The sequence below is a fragment of the Hesperophylax consimilis genome, chromosome 15, assembly GCF_061612785.1.
Source record: "Hesperophylax consimilis isolate HC1 chromosome 15, BYU_Hcon_1.0, whole genome shotgun sequence".
Classification (NCBI taxonomy): Eukaryota; Metazoa; Arthropoda; class Insecta; order Trichoptera; family Limnephilidae; genus Hesperophylax; species Hesperophylax consimilis.
The window spans coordinates 36,149,164-36,163,985 of record NC_142850.1 but is presented as its reverse complement, the minus strand read 5'-3'; positions in this window follow the sequence as shown (position 1 = coordinate 36,163,985).

Here is a 14,822-nt window from a genome sequence, read left to right as displayed (position 1 = left end):
CGGTAGCTCGATTCCTACACAAAAAAAGAAGACGAAGCGGACCATCCTCCTTTGCACAGAATCAAATATTTATCAAGTATTATGGGGCTCCAGCCCAGAGGTGGCTCCCAAATGCAATTGTTGGGAGTACTTGAGATTTGTAAAGGGCTGACAGCTGGTTACTATTGAGGAATCTTCTAGCCCTCTACAAGACGCCCAGTTTCTTGGAATCCAGATTTACGGAGCCACGATACTTGAGCCAAAATATATACCATTTGCCTAATGTATTGATTTATAAAACTTCAAAATCTGTTTAAAATATTCGTTTTTTTGTTTAACTCACTAATTGTTTGTGAAGTCCCTGTGATAATTAAAAAGTAGTATAATGTTTTGTCATGCAAACATGAAAATGTGCAAAAATTACATTATCTAAATATTTTTGTGTTTAACATTCGATGAATGCATTGACATATTTTGTTTTTGTATAATATATTACGATTATATATTTTCAATTTATTCTGAGGGTTTTTCCATGATCATATATTAATTTTGACATGTTTTGTATATGTATTTCAATGCCTACAATATTAACGTAGATTTGGTGAGAAAAACGTGTATCGACACGTTTTGTTTCATTGAAATCTATACAGACCATAACAATATATTGACATACGTTGGTATATAATATTTTTACTAAGGTGTTATAAAATATTGGTTTACCTTGTGTGTTTCAATTCGTTTGTTTGGTGAACTTTTCAAGATACTACTATTATTATTATCTCACTATTATTAATTTTCATGTCTTTTTTTACTGTTGGCTATTTTGAAACACATAACATTCTACGATTTTCGTAAACGAATGTCAAAAGGGCACCTGAAGAAGAATATAATTTTGATTATCTTTGCACGAAAATCGATAAGTTTGACCACTACAATGCGGGCTAGTTAAAAATACGAGATTAAAAAATCTCTATTAATAAATAGATCGGTTCATGCATTAAAAGTGCTATCTCATACACTAATCTCAGTAAAAAAACAACGTCAAAACTTGTCTGAAAACGCATCAATATACTTTTATCTCTGAATATACGTTGGACGGCTGATACCAAATGTATTGAACTGATCTTAGTTCAAATGGAAAAACCTGGTTTGATTGAAAAAATAAGGCTTTACATAGGAGGAAGACTTTTTGTTAATTCTCGTTCATCGTATATAATAATGTGTTAGTCCATTTAACTTGTAAATAGGTGGGTATAGTAGAACTGGCATATTCGTGATGGTGAGTCATCGCTAATGGAGATAAATGTGTGTCTTCTGTCGTTATTGATCAAATTGATTTAATTATTATTATTTAAGCATTTCCTGCAGCTAGGAAGTGTTCAATTGTTTTTGAAACATAGTAGTTAGAATGTGTTTACTTTACCTGCTATGAAATATAGTATTTAGAATATGTTTACTTTACCTGCTATGAATTATAGTCTTTAGAATATGTTTACTTTACCTGCTATGAAATATAGTCTTTAGAATGTGTTTACTTTACCTGCTATGAAATATAGTCTTTAGAATATGTTTACTTTACCTGCTATGAAATAGAGTCTTTAGAATGTGTTTACTTTACCTGCTATGAAATATAGTCTTTAGAATATGTTTACTTTACCTGCTATGAAATATAGTCTTTAGAATATGTTTACTTTACCTGCTATGAAATATAGTCTTTAGAATATGTTTACTTTACCTGCTATGAAATATAGTATTTAGAATATGTTTACTTTACCTGCTATGAATTATAGTCTTTAGAATATGTTTACTTTACCTGCTATGAAATATAGTCTTTAGAATGTGTTTACTTTACCTGCTATGAAATATAGTCTTTAGAATATGTTTACTTTACCTGCTATGAAATAGAGTCTTTAGAATGTGTTTACTTTACCTGCTATGAAATATAGTATTTAGAATATGTTTACTTTACCTGCTATGAAATATAGTCTTTAGAATATGTTTACTTTACCTGCTATGAAATATAGTCTTTAGAATATGTTTACTTTACCTGCTATGAAATATAGTCTTTAGAATATGTTTACTTTACCTGCTATGAAATATAGTCTTTAGAATATGTTTACTTTACCTGCTATGAAATAGAGTCTTTAGAATGTGTTTACTTTACCTGCTATGAAATATAGTCTTTAGAATATGTTTACTTTACCTGCTATGAAATATAGTCTTTAGAATATGTTTACTTTACCTGCTATAAAATAAAGTCTTTACAATGTGTTTACTTTACCTGCTATGAAATATAGTCTTGAGAATGTGTTTACTTTACCTGCTATGAAATATAGTCTTGAGAATGTGTTTACTTTACCTGCTATGAAATATAGTCTTTAGAATATGTTTACTTTACCTGCTATGAAATATAGTCTTTAGAATATGTTTACTTTACCTGCTATGAAATATAGTCTTTAGAATATGTTTACTTTACCTGCTATAAAATAAAGTCTTTACAATGTGTTTACTTTACCTGCTATAAAATATAGTCTTGAGAATGTGTTTACTTTACCTGCTATGAAATATAGTCTTTAGAATATGTTTACTTTACCTGCTATGAAATAAAGTCTTTACAATGTGTTTACTTTACCTGCTATGAAATATAGTCTTTAGAATATGTTTACTTTACCTGCTATGAAATAGAGTCTTTAGAATGTGTTTACTTTACCTGCTATGAAATATAGTCTTTAGAATATGTTTACTTTACCTGCTATGAAATATAGTCTTTAGAATATGTTTACTTTACCTGCTATAAAATAAAGTCTTTACAATGTGTTTACTTTACCTGCTATGAAATATAGTCTTGAGAATGTGTTTACTTTACCTGCTATGAAATATAGTCTTGAGAATGTGTTTACTTTACCTGCTATGAAATATAGTCTTTAGAATATGTTTACTTTACCTGCTATGAAATATAGTCTTTAGAATATGTTTACTTTACCTGCTATGAAATATAGTCTTTAGAATATGTTTACTTTACCTGCTATAAAATAAAGTCTTTACAATGTGTTTACTTTACCTGCTATGAAATATAGTCTTGAGAATGTGTTTACTTTACCTGATAGGAAACATAGTATTTAGCAGAGGCTGCTCTAGGGATCCAGGCATGGTAGGTCATTTGAAAAAAAAGTATGACTAATCTTTATTTGATACTGTTGAAAATGCCCACATATTATTATCTATATTAATTTTGTAGGCAGGTTTGTCATGAGTACGCGATTCATGTCGTACTCAAAACACATATTATGTTAATATAATAAATTGGAATTAACTAGGTATACTACCCATGTACCTATGGCACATTATTTTAAAGACGATACGTTTTAATGTAGTTGTCCACAACGTTAAAGTGAATAAAATAAGAAACGATAAGGAAACGCCGCAGTACTGAGTGCGAAGAGTATGGTGGTTCTGCGGTGAGAAACGAGGCGGCATATATCAATTCCATTTAAATTTAGACTTGCGATTCTAACAATGATCTTTGCCTTTTTTGTTTTCTTTCTTTCTTCAGCTTCATTCTACATCGTTAAACAACATAAATAATTATTCCAAACCTTTCCCAAACTGTCCAATTGAAAAACAACAACTGTCCCAAACACGACAAGCGTGTAAAATGAAAAATCCATCTCATTTATTTTATGGCACGCATAGAGACAGTAGGTGAAAATTTAAAAAATAAAAATGTGTTACAAAAATAAAAATTTTCTGGTATAAATTTTGTCCCAGAAAATATAATTGAAAACAAATAAACCTTGAATCTTCCACATCTACGATGTCCTAACTAAAATATTTATTTTGGTACTTACCATAAATTATATTTAAAAAATGTATATTTTGGAGAACATTTCTTATCGTTTCACGGTAATACTACAACATCACAATCCACATAGAAAACATTAGAAATACAAGCCACACTAATTAATATAATGTAAAAACATTGTATTTAACCAATTTCCTGACAGCCTAGCGGATAGTGAGTAATGACTTGCCTACTTGCTTCGTCCGTTCCACTGGAGACACTGGGGGCATAAATCACTCTCGGGGGCCCCCTGCCCGTGCCCTGCGTCCGTGCCCTACTTCTTTCGTTCCCCGGCAGTCGGTCTCCCTAATAAGTAAGTCTATTAAAATATTCCGTGGCCTGCTATCAATTTTTTTCTAGGTGTTTGAAGGCTGTTTAAAAAAACAAGAATGCGATGTTTTTAAATGTATGTACCAGGTGTATACTACCCAATAGGGTGTATCGATTTTTAACTTTTTTTTTGTTTTCAAATTCCAAGTTGAAATAAAGTTGCTACTAGGTACCACAACTTACCACAAAAAATTATGGATTTTTAAAAAAATGTTTAGGTCTCCAGCACAAGGCCTAAAGTTTTATTTTTTTTCAAAAAATATCAAATTTTTTTTAAATTTTAAAAAATAAAATCGTAACTTTTGTGTTTATTCCAAGTTAAAAAACAGTAATATTAGGGCACAAAAATAAGTAAGAAACGATTTTTTTTATAAAATATGGATTTTAGGTATCCCGCACAAGCCCTAAAGTTTGTTAATTTTGATGAAATTTTGTAATTTTGTGTACATATATGAACCATGTTTTTTTAAAGTTTAAACCACCGGAATTAATTGTACTTTTCTTACAGAAGGCACAAAATGAGACAATATATATATATATACATAATTCTTATATACATACAGTAAAAATATTTACCACATATATACAATATATATATAATATGTTTTATACCTGAAAAAAGATAGTTGGACGGTGTAAATTGTATGAGAAAGGTGTTAAAAGAAACTAATGTTATTTGCTATTACTGTTGTTTATTACAAAAGTATAAAAGGTTATAACATGTCATAAAATGTAGTATAAAAACAAAGTACAAAATGTTGCTGATTACTTTCCATACGACATAAGTGGCAGTTTTCTTGTTCTAAGGCAAATATACTGACTTGTTTAAGTATTCGTCCTTTCATCTTGGCTTCAAAACCTTAAATCAAAGTTATGTATAGTATTTACATAGGCCTAGTGAAAATGTTATAAATGTTATTACAGTTCCCAAATGAAATTTCAATTTAATATGGAAGACAATTCTATTGCAGAAGAGTTGGCCAAACGAAACCCCGGCAACATCTCGCACGCCAGGTGGCTTACTCTGGCAAATCGAGTCCTTTGTTTGTATGTAGCCACCGATGATCCGACCCCTCAGCTAAGAAAGCTTGCAGAGTTCATAATGAAGGTCTACATACCATCATGGTTCTCAATTAAGTGCAATCCCCAAATCCCGCAAGCTTACAGTCATTTTTTTAAATGATTCTTTTCAGCAATTACTTGGTAGATGAGCTAAGAAAAGTCGTCCATGCAACGTTACAGATAAATGCTTTCATGGCTTACCCAGAGCATGTTTTGATAGCTATGCTGTTCGATGAACGAAAACATATCAGAGCCTTGGCTTATAAGATAATCCAGAAAGCTCGCTCAACCGTAAGGAAAGGGGTAAGGGTATTTAAACCCCCTCAGATCAATTGTGATGCCGAAGACTATATAGATATGATTGACTGGCAATCCACTTCAGTAACCGAACCCCCTCTTGTTACTGATATGAGCCTAGAAGAGTTGGAATCAATTTCGGAAACTGGCAGAAGTGGAAGAGTTGAATTTAGAATTCCTTCTCACACTCAAGCGGTGGAACGAATTGTCAAGGAAGTCACAGAAGCTTCGAATCGAGTATGTGGGCTGATCGAAAGAGATGGTTTTATCCGTGCCAGACTGGAAGACCGTAAAGAGCGTTCGTAGAGTAGTACCTACGTTCGAGACCAAGAGCCAGTACAAAACCTCTGTAAAAGATTAGAATTTAAGTAAGTTTCTTTCGACTATTTTGTAGTTATAATGTTTCTAAATAACGTCTTTATCATACTGTCTTCCATATTAAATTGAAATTTCATTTGGGAACTGTAATAACATTTATAAAATTTTCACTAGGCCAATGTAAATACTATACATAACTTTGATTTAAGGTTTTGAAGCCAAGATGAAAGGACGAATACTTAAACAAGTCAGTATATTTGCAGTAGAACAAGAAAACTGCCACTTATGTCGTATGGAAAGTAATCAGCAACATTTTGTACTTTGTTTTTATACTACATTTTATGACATGTTATAACCTTTTATACTTTTGTAATAAACAACAGTAATAGCAAATAACATTAGTTTCTTTTAACACCTTTCTCATACAATTTACACCGTCCAACTATCTTTTTTCAGGTATAAAACATATTATATATATATTGTATATATGTGGTAAATATTTTTACTGTATGTATATAAGAATTATGTATATATATATTTTCTCATTTTGTGCCTTCTGTAAGAAAAGTACAATTAATTCCGGTGGTTTAAACTTAAAAAAAACATGGTTCATATATGTACACAAAATTACAAAATTTCATCAAAATTAACAAACTTTAGGGCTTGTGCGGGAGACCTAAAATCCATATTTTATAAAAAAAATCGTTTCTTACTTATTTTTGTGCCCTAATATTACTGTTTTTTAACTTGGAATAAACACAAAAGTTATGATTTTATTTTTTTAAATTTAAAAAAAATTTGATATTTTTTGAAAAAAATTAAAACTTTAGGCCTTGTGCGGGAGACCTAAACATTTTTTTAAAAATCCATAATTTTTTGTGGTAAGTTGTGGTACCTAGTAGCAACTTTATTTCAACTTGGAATTTGAAAACAAAAAAAAAGTTAAAAATCGATACACCCTACTACCCAATGACCTCCGAAAAATAAGAAATATTTTAAAATTTTGGTTTTTCCCGGGTGACAATTAACCTGACAGTTTGTTTAAATATCTTACTACCAGTACAGTAAACTGAAAATATGAAGTCGCGATGGAGGAGCCATCCAAGAAATTGAACTCAAGAGGCCTGTACCCAGACGCGATGCCAAGCCTGCCTCTGATAATCTCACGCAAAAAGTGCCATCATATTTTCGGCTGTCTTTATTATCGTTTTATTTTATCCACATTATATAGCATACATCTAGAATTTCAAGTCGGCATGTATTTTTTTCGGTGAAAAAAGAATTCTGTTTTAATATCCATTTATTTTACCGAGAACATCCCCAGTCAAGCCTCTCTAATATTTATTTCGATTACAATAATTCGTGTACATCTGAACAGTATTGACATGACACTGAACATGATTTTGTGAGCAGAATTGCATCTCTCAATGCAGGGACAAGAGACAAGCGCTGTGAGAGAGATTCGATACATATTTATGATGCACTTCTCCAGTCCGCAGCAATGCATCTGTTTGCATCTCTAATGAGAGAATCAAATGTGCATTCAACTATATATATATACAGTTCACACGATAAGAAGTCAGAATGTTTTTTTTACTATGTGGTAATACACGTGAGATTCCCAAATGACAGTGGAATCATTGCATCGTAATGTTGGAAATATTGTGAGCCGAAGAAAATTACTGTGATTTATAATGCTATCTAACACCTGTATTTAAAAAAGGCGATATTCATGATGTCACTAATTACCGACCCATTTGCATGCTCTCAACTATCCCCAAACTGTTTGAAAAACTTATCCTCGATAAAATCTCCATACATATTAACAACATCATTGTAACTAATCAACATGGATTTATGCCAGGCAGATCCACACTAACAAATCTCTCCTTATATGAAAATTTTATAGCACGTTCACTCGAAAACAAAACCCAAGTCGACTCAATATATACAGACTTTGTAAAAGCGTTTGCAAAGTTAACCACAAAAATCTTCTCAATAAACTTAGTCAAATCGGAATTGAGGGTAAACTATTGGAATGGATAAATAGCTACTTAACAAATAGAAATCTTCAAGTAAAAAATAATTCTAACCTTTCACACAAATTCATAGCTACTAGCGGTGTACCCCAAGGGTCACATTTAGGCCCAATACTGTTTCTCCTTTTCATAAACGATATTGTTACTGTATTTGATAAAAATGTTGAAGTGCTACTTTTTGCCGATGACCTTAAACTATTTAAAATTATAAAAACAATAAATGACTGTATTCACATTCAAATAAATTTAAATAAACTTCAATATTGGTGCAAAACTAACAAACTTTATCTCAATATTAGTAAATGCCACATTATAAGATTTTTCAGAACAAAACAACCCCTTAACAATCAATACTTTAATTTAATTTATCTTCCGAACAGGCCTTCCATTGATATGCTTGGTGTAACTATAAGTGACCAGCTCAGGTACGGGGGCTCCATCGAAGCCAGAGTAAAGTTGGCCTCTCAGAAGCTGGGCGTACTGTACAGGGCCCGCAGATACTTTAATAGTACACAACTGCTCACCCTGTACAAATCGCAAGTGCGCCCTACGGTCGAATTTGGCAGCCATCTCTGGTCTGGAGCCCCTAAATACCTGAAAAAAACCCTTGACTCTGTGCAGAAACGGGCGGTCCGTTTGATAGATTCCCCAATCTTAACAAACGGACTGCAATCTTTAGAGCACAGGCGTCAGGTAGGTATGCTGTCCTTGTTATATCGGTATTACAATGGAAGATGCTCTGAGGAACTAGCGTCATTGATCCCTTCGGCACCGGTGCGTAGTCGGGATACACGCCAAACGCGCGCCCAACATTTGTACACAGTTGACACTTGTCACATGAGAACGGGTCGCTTCTACGATTCGTTCTTAAGTTCAACAGCTCGGCTGTGGAACGAACTGCCGGCCTCTGTGTTTCCTCCCTCCTACAACATGGGACTCTTCAAGACCCATGTTCACTCCTTCCTCTCCACAAAAAGACCCTCCACACAGCATCCCCAAAGATGAAATAGGCCCTAAGGGAAATTATTTTCTTCAGGGCCTCCTGTGTGGAGTAAATATAAAAAAAAAAAAAAAAAAATACAAAATTAACAATGTTTCTCTCGCCTCTGTAAGTGAAATTAACGATCTCGGCATTATTTTCGATTCAAAATTTAACTTTCTTTCACATGTAGAAACAGTCACCAACAAAGGAAAAAAAATGCTCGGCTTCATTCTCCGAAATGGCAGAGACTTTAAAAATATTTCAACACTAAAAATCTTATATTCCTCACTTGTTCGAAGTCAAATCGAATATAATTCCCTATTTGGTGTCCTTACTTTAAAATCCACTCCGATTCTATTGAAAAAATTCAGCATAAATTCCTAAGATACACTATAAACTCGGTCTACCTATAGAATCAATAAATTACAATCACTTGATGAAAGAATTAAACCTACTTAAACTGTCAGATAGAAGACTTATTTCCGATTTGACTTTTATTTTTAAAATTGTCAATGGTATTATAGACAGCCCTGATATATTAAGCCTAATTACCTTCCATATACCCACTAGAACCACTCGATCCAAAATTCTTTTTAATTTTAATAACAATATCAGGACTGCTTCATTTAGAAACTCCCTTATACCTAGATTGCATGCAGTTGGCAATGCTTTCTCAGAAGTAGTAGATGTGTTCAACTGCACGGAATATAGCTATAAGAAGGCTATAATAACATACCTCTGTCGTAATTATCAATGTTATTAGGCATAAAACCATTCTATTCATAAGTTATCACAGAACCTAAACAATGCACTTACATCAGATATCAGACAGAAGTGTGTTATCTAATAATTTTATGTACTTAATTAAAACTATAATTTTTCCCAAAATTGTTATGAGATGTCTTACTGACAGCCCTGATTCAATAGAGCTAACACTTAGTTCTCAGCAAATTCAACCAAATTCAATATTGAAGGTAACAATAACCTCAATACTAAACTACTGTATGGATTGAAAATAAAAATGCTAATGTACCTATGTATACCAGATGTTATTTTTGTTTAATTTTCAACATAATTTCTCAGTAATTATTCTGTTTAACATAATACTGTTTCGCTCCTGTGAACCACTGTAAACATAAATCATGTATATTGTAAAAGCCTTTTACGGCGTCTAAATAAATAAATAAATAAATAAATAATAAAGGATTGGGAAAGTTTTGTAGAGCTAAATTATTGAAGAAGAGATACATACAAATATTGGCTGAATGTTTTCCCGGTAAGATAGAATATGTGGGTTCAATTCCCAGTAGTACTCGTAATTTTTTTTATGTATTTTTTTCTGTTTAACGTTTCGTTGAGATTTGTGAATTATATTCTTCAACGTTTAAATATAAAACAAAGAATAATAAACATCAATGAGTTAACTAACTAACTAACTAACCATCACGCCGTTTCCCCGCAGGGGTAGGCAGAGAGGACGGACCGCCAAACAACTCGGTCTTGGCACACACTTCTTGCCTCATTCACATTCATACATCGTCTCATACATACTCTTCTTTTATTCTGACTCTTGACATGGCCCGACTCGAGTATCTGATTCACTTGATCGTGCCATGTTTTCCTCGGGCGTCCCCGACTTCTGCTACCATTCGCATTTGCATCATATATCCTCCTTACACTCCTATCTTCGCTCATTTGCTCTACATGCCCAAACCATCTAAGCGTCCCTTTCTTAATCTTACTCATTACGCTTACATCAGCCTTGCACTCTTTGCGGATCTCCACATTCCTCACACGATCAAACATGGTTTTACCACACATACGCCTCAGGGATCTCATTTCAACAGCATTCAATCTACTTTCATCCTTTCATCCTTTCTTTGCCAGTTCCATGCCTCACTTCCATACATCAAGGTAGGTACCAGCACTCCGTTGTGGACTGCTAACTTCGCTTCTTTGGACAATTTTTTGTTAGCGCCAACGGCGTTCAGTCCTCCATTAACGGAATTACCTGCATTTACCCTTCTTTTAATATCTCTGTCAGCCTTCCCATCTCTCGTAAACATACTTCCTAAATACACAAACTCATCCAACTGCTCCAAGTATTCCTCATTCACAATTATATTGCACATTGTTTTCGTACTCTCTCTTTCAAACACCATTACTTTAGACTTACTTACATTCATCATTAACTCATTCTTCATGCATACTTCGTTCATCCTAGACACAAGAGACTGTAGATCTTCTATACTATTAGCAATCAGCACCGCATCATCAGCATACAACAGGCAACATACTTTCAAATTATTCAAATTCGCGCCCAATCCCACCTCTTTCAATTCTTGCATACAATTATCCATGTATGGATTGAATAACCACGGTGACATTACGCAGCCTTGTTTAACACCTTTTGTGTTATCAAACCACCCCGTAAAACCACCGTTTACCCTAACACATGCAACGCTTCCCTCATACAGAGACGCAATTGCCTGAGTCAGATTTGTATTCACTCCATACTTGGACAAAATAAGTTATTCTATTAAATTGACAACAAAAGAGGTTACCCGCAAAGAGTATAAACAAATACCTACCTAAACGTTTTACAACAAAGTAATCACTCCAATAATTATTGCAAGCTACAATAAGGGATTTTGATTTTTTGAAATTCAGAGTGGTTGAAACAGCTGTGTTTAGTTACCAGGTACTTCCCAATCTTCCTCTTTCCAATCTCCTTCCACTCCCGCTTCCTTCAGCCTTACAGCATACCCTAATTAGAAATACCTTAGTTGCACTGTCTCCGTGAAGTTGGAACTAAAAAGACAAGTAATGTTTTATGACAACGCATGTATTTAATTTATTAAACTCAAAACAAGTTCTGAAATTTTGTCAAAAATAGAATCGAACCTTCCCAAACTTTCTTTAAGCTAAGAATATATCTAGATGCAAATATTAACTGAAAATAACGTGCTGTACCAAAAAGAGTAGCAAAATTAGTGCCTTCTCTGTTTTTCTAGGCACATTTAGAAGAATCACAAATGTCGATTCAGTAATCTCCACATATTGCGGGTACGTGTATTCGATGATGATGATGATGACTCCAAAGATGTTTTTGTAATCTAATATGTTTTGTAGAGCTTGTCGATTCTTTTCTGGTTGCACAATTGAAACATAGCATTATTAAAATCATTGCAGAACAACAGGTAGATTGGATTATTAATTGAATTGCTAAAAATTGGACAGTAATTTTATCAAAGTGGTCAAGCAGTAATGTTACTCATTGATTGATTGAGTGTAATAACAAATCTATATTTACAAATAAACATTTTCAGAAACTAGTTTCTCTAACTCAAAACCTCACAGAAAACATCAAGAAAACGTTCTGTAAAAATTTAGATTCTCTTCTAACTTAATGGATTTTACAACCAAGATTTTTCAAATATTCTTGATGGTAAGGTTGACTGGTAAGTTTTTAGATTCTCACGGCCAAAAGCATTTTTGTTGTTTGTTTTTGGGGTGTTATGCCGTGTTGCGCTAACTCCTTCTTTAGCCGACGTTTCGGACAGCGTTGCAGTGTCCATCATCAGGGCAGATCCGGTAGATCCGAAGATGTGAAAAACGTCGGCTAAAGAAGGAGTTAGCGCAACACGGCATAACACCCCAAAAACAAACAAAAAAAAAAGTAAGGTTGACTATTCATTACTGTTATTTTTGCTTATTTATATGCATTATCAAGTGTCACTTAAGTCAGAGCGACAAACACATTAATTACACAAACATTTATTAATTTAAAACACACAGCTTCAGGCCATATCTTGCTTGTAAAACAAGTATAGAAAAAAAACGTTTCTGTCGTGATTTCTGCAAAAAATTCTATTTAAGGTAAATTGAAATTGCCTTGCCCTTACAAACCATAAATCAGCTGCCCCGATTAAACTTACACGTGACAATTCCACGTAAAAACATCTATCATTAAAATACAAAAATTCACCTGAACTTCTCGCGGCATCTCAGATCTTTATCAATTCAATGGCCTTCATATTAATTACATCATTAAAATCATTAATTAATTAATAAAATCGATCTTATAATATATACTTACATAGATGCATAATCACAATTCAGAATAAAATCTGAATATTTTATTTATTTAATCATTTAAGAAGAAGATAATTTAAACAAATCTGAGTGAAATACAGAAGAAATTGAATAAAATATAGCTGTCCCTAATGGGAATTGAACCGAGATTTTTTGTATTTAATTTAATATTTTGTTGATTAAATTGTGTATTTTAAAAATTATATTTATGACAACGTGGGCCTGGCTGAGTATGTTGCCCGTGCGGTCTTCCGTTTTACAATGCAATAAAATATAATAAAAAAGATCATATAAAATAATACATTGAAATGAAATAAAATAACACTGAGATAAAATAAAATATTACACAACAATAATTGAAAAAAAAAAATCTGAAAATATTATGAGGTGCGGTTGTATATCATGGAGTGCGTATTGTAATGGTATATTATAAGGTACGTTTTTATGTCATGGAGTGCGTATTGTAATGGTATATTATAATGTATGTTTTTATGTCATGGAGTGCGTATTGTAATGGTATATTATAAGGTACGTTTTTATGTCATGGAGTGCGTATTGTAATGGTATATTATAAGGTACGTTTTTATGTCATGGAGTGCGTATTGTAATGGTATATTATGAGGTACGGTTGTATATCATAGATTGCGTATTGTTATGGTATTGTGTTGATGATTTATTTAATATAATATGTTTTTACGTCACTTGTTCGTTATTCCAATCTTATAATTTTGTATCTGAAATGTTTTGTGTTTCCCTCATTTTTTGCATCGTGTGAAAGATTGTTAAATTCTTTTATTCCTTGGAATTTGTTGTGTCTTTGTCCAAAGCTTGTGTTACTTGTTGGAGTTATTCTGTTTTTTTTAATTCGCTTATCTAACTGGTCTATTAATGATAGTTTGTGTTTTTTGAAATTTGTTTTTCTGGTCAAAATGTAGTTAAATAGTGTTCAACAGATTAACGGGACAACACTCTCCCAGTTGAGTCATTAAGACCTAGTCACTTTTGAAGATACAATATTTAAATTTAAGATAAATTCTTGTGATATCTTCAATTAATTCACAAATAGTCGGAAGCCTTAAAAACATAGAATTATGATAATTCTTTAACAATTAGAGCCAACTACTATTCCAACTATAAGGAACAACTTTATTAATTTGTGTTATTTCACTGATTACTAATTAAAAATAATATATACTAAATTTGCGGCACAATCCAGAGTTGCTTGAAATGGTTCTGGCCGTATTTAGTGACCAGATCTGAATAGTCATGCTCTTCCCCACCTTACTCTTCCCATCTCCTTCCCCGCCTAACTACCTTCAGCCTCACAACATACCCCAATTGGGGATTCCGTAGTCTCACTGGCTCCAGACAGTTGGGAGCAGTTGGGACTCATGTACATAAAAAAAAAGTTTTTTTCGCTTTACAGTTTTTGAGTTGAATCAATTACATTAGTACCTACCTACCTTTATGTCGAAGCCTATATGAAATTTAAAAAAAAATATTACATGAATCAACAAAGAATCTGCACAGCTTTTTAACCAGCTATAAAATTATAAAACAGAAAAACAGCAAGGCGGTACTTATCTCCTTGCGTTTTAATGTAATTACGTGCCGGCCATGTAAATGAGAACATCGGTGCCGCTGTATCGATACACCGAGCCATCGCTCACTCACTGTCTGTCGGTCTCAATCAAAGGTGGGCCCTTCTCAACCGTATTCCGCTGTAAAAAAACACCGGTCCGATTCGAAAACACAACTTTACACAGGGATTTGATAATGTGTTAAGGCTCCGTAGTAAGCATTCAAAAAGAAGAAGAAGATGATTTGAGAAGGAGATATGTAAATACGAATATCGAAAAGAGCGAACTAATATAAAAAG